The sequence below is a fragment of the Peromyscus maniculatus genome, chromosome 12 (assembly GCF_049852395.1).
Source record: "Peromyscus maniculatus bairdii isolate BWxNUB_F1_BW_parent chromosome 12, HU_Pman_BW_mat_3.1, whole genome shotgun sequence".
NCBI lineage: Eukaryota > Metazoa > Chordata > Mammalia > Rodentia > Cricetidae > Peromyscus > Peromyscus maniculatus.
The window spans coordinates 83,966,005-83,972,004 of record NC_134863.1 but is presented as its reverse complement, the minus strand read 5'-3'; the positions used below and the strand labels follow the sequence as shown (position 1 = coordinate 83,972,004).

General features: G+C 51.9%; 1 protein-coding gene across 2 annotated transcripts in view; it reads left to right on the top strand.

Annotated features, from left to right (window-relative positions):
- Positions 1-2,084: 2,084 nt before the first annotated feature.
- Positions 2,085-6,000, top strand: part of Hlcs (holocarboxylase synthetase) — a 194,153-nt gene continuing 190,237 nt past the window's right edge. For both annotated transcript variants that reach the window (XM_076549258.1, XM_076549257.1), the window contains exon 1: positions 2,085-2,201. The gene's annotated coding sequence lies outside the window, so the exon portion shown is untranslated. The remainder of the gene's footprint in view (positions 2,202-6,000) is intronic.

Genomic DNA, 6,000 nt, shown 5'->3' with positions numbered 1-6,000 from the left:
GTCCTCCAGATGGAAAGGACTCACAAGATCTGGTTGCCTGCACTAGCTCTGTGTTGCACTCAGATGGTTGAGGCAATTAAGGTACAAAGGTTTATATAACTCATGCTCTGGAAGGCTCTGTCCAAGATGGGGACGCGTCATTGCTCTGGGTCTCTGGTGTAGTGTTGCTTAGCAACAGAGAGACGGTCATGTAAATCGCTCATATCCTGAACCAGGAAGGCCAGGGAAAGGACTAGGATCCTGCCATCCCCTTCAGGACCATGCCCTTGTGATGCCCAGATCACGGGGACCCCCAAAAGACCACCACAGGGACCCCCAAAAGACCACCACGGAGACCGAATCCCATATGTAAAAGCAAAGAGGCTTTTATTTTCAAGCTCTGAGCTTGGTCTGTCTGTCCAAAGCAGTGGTGAAAGCAGAGAGCCCTGAGCGCAGGTGGGGTTGGGTTTTAATCATAGCAGAGGTTGGGGTGAGGGGATTTCCAGGGTTCAGAACCTTGATTGGTTGACATTTGTCTAGGGGTATAGGGAATGTTTGAAATGTCAGGTATTTCCTCTTAGGTGCAGGCCCCACTGGGTGGGGTCAGCTTATGGCTCTTCCTGGGTCCAGTTGCTGTCTGTCAGAAGCTGTGTCTAGGCCTCTAAGCCTGTCATGGCAGCTGTGTGGTCAAATTGTTTTGGGCTCCCCACAGCCCTCAATGGTCTAAGAACCGTGGCTGTAAAACTCAGCTCTTACCTTAAATGGAATAGATGACTTTTTCTGATCCCAATATGAGTGAACATGGGTCCCATTGCCCCAAATACAATGCTCCAATGTGGTAACCATTTCATGACTCCCCCCCCCCCCCCAGACAGGGTTTCTCTATGTAGTTTTGGTGCTTGTCCTGGATCTCACTCTGTAGACCAGGATGGCCTGGAACTCACAGAGATCTGCCTGCCTCTGCCTCCTGAGTGCTGGGATTAAAGGCGTGTGCTACCATACCGGGCTCATGATGTGTTTATAGTTCAAATCCTTTTGAGGGAACATGATAATGCATGCAAGCTCTTATTCCCAGCACTCCAGAGGCAGAGGTAGGAGGGTCTCTGGGAGCTCCAGGCCGGTCAGGATCAGGCAGTCTACGCCGGTTCAGGGAGGTGACCATCTCCGAACGAGAGAAGATTGATTTAGACAAGTCCCTGGGGGTATTTACTTGACTGGTGTTTTTTTTGGGCTCTACCAGCAGACTACTGTTGGACTACACTTGGGCAAGCGATCCCGGGTTGTTAGAAAGCTAACTGAGCAAGCCAAGGAGAGCTAGCCAGCGAGCACTTCTCACCCCCGCCCTGGCCTCTTCATCAGTTCCTGCCTCCATTTCTTGCCCCGACGTCCCTTCAGGGTGGGCAAAAGCTGAGATAAACCCTCTTCACCACCGCAGTAGAAACCTAACTGGCACAAGACTCGATGTTCTACAGTATCAGACGTTCAGTCAGGATTTACTCTTGACGTAAAAACCATGCATTTTAGTGCCCAGATTTGCCGTCATCTTCAGAAAATGATAAAATTACAAGTATGCCAAAGAATTACCTTCCAATTTATGGCTCGTTAATGTTTGATTCATGTAACTACTTTATATACCTATACCTCTGGGGTTCTGGGGAAATTTCTGGGGCGAAAAGGGGTGACGTGTTCAGGCGAGGAAACAGTTTAGGAAGCGCTGTCCTAGGGAGCTGCTTAAGCCTGGGGAAATGGGGAGGGCGCATCTCATCTGGGCATCGACCAAATCCGACTGGATGGGCAGAAATGAGGGTAGCTCAGCCAGCCACCTGGGGCTGCCATGGGAGCGGGGCGGGCTTGCCCAACTGTGACAGCTGGGACGTGATAACGTGGGTGTTGGCTTAGGAAGGGAATCGCTAGACGCGGTGGGGAAACTGAGCAACTGTCTTCTGGTGCTGGAAAAAAAGTGGCCGCGGGGAGGGTACCCGGAGGCAAACGGTGCAGCGCGAATGGCAAGGCTGGCTCTGCGGGGTCCGGGCCGCGATGGAGCCAGGCGGCAGCTGCAGGGTGCAGCGCGGGTTGCTGCAGCCTGGTTGCGCGTCCCCGAGGCCCAGGCAGCGGGGCGCAGTGCGCATTCCCGCGCGCTGCTCGCGGGGGCCGCCAGGGGGCGCAGCGGGCTCTCAGCGCGACCACCGTGCGGGGCGCCCGGCCGAGCCCCGGGCTTCCAGGTAAGCGGGGCGCCGCGCCGGCGGCTGTCGGGCGAGGACCCGCGGGCGGGCTGAGGTCGCTCGACGGGCCGGGACACCGCCACGGACACCGCCGCTCCGCGCGGAGGCGACGGCCACCGCCCACAGCGCCGCGGAGCCGGCCGCACTGCGGCAGGGGCGGGGCTTCCGGCGGGGCCACATCCGGGGGACCGCGCTCCGCCGCCGCCGCCGCTGAGCGCGCGCGCGCGGAGAGCCGCGAGGCCGGAAGTCGCTGGCGAGCGCCTCCCGCCCTCCCGAAAAAGGGAGAAAGCCGCTGCGTGGAGGGAGCCGAGCCCTCAGCCATGTAGAAGGCAGCTGGTAAATCCAGCGTGCGTCAGAGACGAGGGGTTAGTGTTCCTCGCACGCGGACCGGTCTCTCGAAGACACGGGAGCCGAGCACGCGCATGCCATGACGTCATGTCTGCGGTCTGCGAGCCGGAGGGATGCTGGCCACGCCCCCGGGGCTCGGCTGCCAGGCTCAGCCTGGGCGCGGGCGCCAGGTGGAATTGCTCCCGTAAAGGGAATTCTGGGGATGCCCGGCACACCTCGCAGGCGTGTGTCCCGTCTACCCGCTCTCGAGATTTCGCCCCTCACTGCCCCGTAGGCTGGCTGGTGTGTGGATCTGGTTTCGCGGTGTGGTCGCCCGCGGGGCCCGAGCTCTGCACACGGCGTCAGTGCCCGCAGCACGTCCGCCATTGGTTGGATGAGTCCGCAGTGCAGCACCATTTGGTCGTGCAGAAAAGTGTCACCTGACATAGCGTGATTTTCTAGATTCCACTGGCAGATAGAGGAAAACTAGATATGCACGGATGCTGTGTGGTTATTGTTTTTGTGTGAGAAGGGGGAACTAGGAAAAATTTCGAGTATTTTGAATGAGACAATGGAGGGAAGATTTAAAATAAGCCTTTGCCATTCCAAAACCTGGGATTTATCTTTAGCTAAATTTTACTGGGGTGGGGACGTAAATGTGGGGAAGGACTTGTCTGGTGTGAGTCGGACTAGGTTCAGTCCCCAATAACGCCCCCCCAAAAGAAAATAATTATGCTGAAAAAAATGAGAGATAGTGAAAGGTTAGAGTCTCTTCAAATGTGAAGACTTGGTTCAAGGAAAGCAGGGGGATTGGGTACCAATATTTATAACAACACACTGTCAATGAGAGTGATGTCATCCTCATTATCTAAATCATTTTTATTATTTAAGAAAATAAACCAAAGTAAACTCCAAATATCTCAGGCATTTTTTTTTTTTATTGATATAAACATCAGAATTTGTAGAAATGTTGCCAGAAGGGTTTTGGGTTCTGTTGCTTGGAGTTCTCAGTTGTCGATAAAATTGAAGATAAGGATCACACGGCTTTTCTCAAGTCTGTGTGGCCATGTCCTCAGATGAAAAATAGAATCTAAGAGTTCGCCTCCTGGGGTTGGGGATTTAGCTCAGTAGTAGAGAGCTTGCCTAGCAAGCACAAGGGTTTGATCCTTATCTCCAAAAAAAAATTGTGTTTTTTTAGCACAAGTTAGAACCATCTGTTAGGGTTCTGTCTTCAGTGTGGGACCCCTCCCACACCAATAGACAAAATCACCTAGTTTTAATTCTTACTTAGATCATTGTCTTCCAGGAACTCACTGTGGGATACTCTGGCTCCTGCATTCCCAAGGAACCCAGAGGAGGGTGTTTGGTGTCCTGGTCTCTCACTCCCTGCCTTATTCCCTTGAGGTAGGGCCCTTACTGATCTGGAGCTGGCAGCCAGCAAGTTCCTGCCAGCTTCTTTTCTCTGCTTCCCTCCACCCCCACATGCTGGGGTTACAGGTGCATGTGTGGCCATGTCCAGCTTTTTATGTGGGTGCCAGGGCTTTGAAATTGTGTGCCTGGTGCCTGTGGCAGCCAGAAGAGACTGATGTTTTGGAACTGGAATTACAGGTGTGTGAGCTGCCATGTGGGTGCTGGGAATCAAACCCAGTGCTCTTAACCGAGACATCTCTCCGGTTTTATATATATTTGATTATTTGGGCAAATATGTAGAACAATTCTGCTATCTGTTGACCATTTGCACAGGTAGTCCAGGGGAAGTTAGAACCCTGTTTATTTCTGCAGTATGGTATAGTCAACTAGTGCTCCAAAGGCTTGGTGATTGTCTGTAAATATTAGTTTGATTTCTGTTAAATGATGTGTTGTAGTTAGGGCTGTAGTTTAGATGCTTGTGCAGATTTAATCCCAGAAAGATGAACATGCGTACAATCCTAGCACCTGGGGAGGTGGGAACCAGAGGATTGGGGTTCAGGGCCAGCCTGGCTCCTTAGTGAGTTGGAGGCTGTGCTGGTAGGGTTTTGTGTACTGGATACAAATGTAGACCTATCTGGGAAGAGGGATCTTTTTTTTTTTAAAGATTTATTTATTTATTATGTATACAACATATGACTGCAGGCCAGAAGAGGGCACCAGATCTCATTACAGATGGCTGTGAGCCACCATGTGGTTGCTGGGAATTGAACTCAGGACCTCTGGAAGAGCAGTCAGTGCTCTTAACCTCTGAGCCATCTCTCCAGCCCTGGGAAGAAGGATCTTAATGGAGAAAATGCCCCCATGAGATCAGCATGTAGGCAAGACAGTGGGATATAGGCCTGTTGATGGTTACATAGAGCATTTCCTCATACCATGGTCCCTAATCTTAATTCACATGTCTTACTGAAGGAGGGCATCACATGCCTCCCTGACGCTAGTCCTTTATTTTGTATTGTGTGCCATGCACACTAATCAAGAGCATCAGGTGTGCCTGAGGCGTCTTGTGACCAAAGTCATGGCATGGGACCCTGATGGGCGGAGCCAAGGTGCCCCACAGTGGGTGACAGAGACATGTCACGCAGACACAGCAGGTGGTGGCCAAGGGGGCACTGCGGAAAGTTACTCACACCACGCAGACCCGCATCCATGTGGAAAGGTTTAGTAAGGGGGGGAGGGGCAGAAAGAGAAAATGGGCGGGGTCTGAGGAGAGAAGAGGAAGAGAAAAGGGAAGAAAGGAAGAGAAGAGGTGTGTGCTGCCTCATGGTGGGAGAGAGAGAGAAGAGGAGAGGGAGGTTTTTTCTTAAAGGGGACTTTAGGTAGGGTGACATCAGGATGCTGGGTGGGCCATGGGTAGATCTGAATGCTAACCATTGAATGGCTGCAAAGCCCCTTCAGCAAGACAGCCACTGTTTTCCCCAAGGCTCCTTCAAGGTCAAAGTACTTCTAAAAAACAGCTGTTTGTTCTAGTATCTGCCCCATACAGTGATTCTGCTAAATTCCTACAATAGGTCCTTGTCTTAGTTTCTTCTCTATTGCTGGGATAAAACTCCATGACCGATTTACAAACTCCATTTGTAAGTGCTTACAAAAGAAAGCATTTAATTTGGCTTACAGCGTCTTAGGGTTAGAGTCTGTGATGGCAGAGTGAGGGAACAGCTGAGAGCTCATATGTTGATCCACAACTGTGAGGCAGAGGAGAGAGAGAGAGAGAGAGAGAGAGAGAGAGAGAGAGAGAGAGAGAGAGAGAGAGAGAGAGAGAGAGAGAATCCTCAGTGATGGAGTGGGAATCCTTCCATTCTTTTAAAACTTCACCCCGCCCCCCAGTGACACACCTTCTCCAACAAGGCAGACCTAATCCTCCCCAAACAATCTCACCAACTAGGGACAACATACTCAAATATATGAGCCTGTGGGGGCCACTTTCTTTCATACTACCACAGTTAGGATATTTTATCACAGCAACAGAAACCTAGCCAGGGCAGAGGCCAGCCTGGGTGAGGCA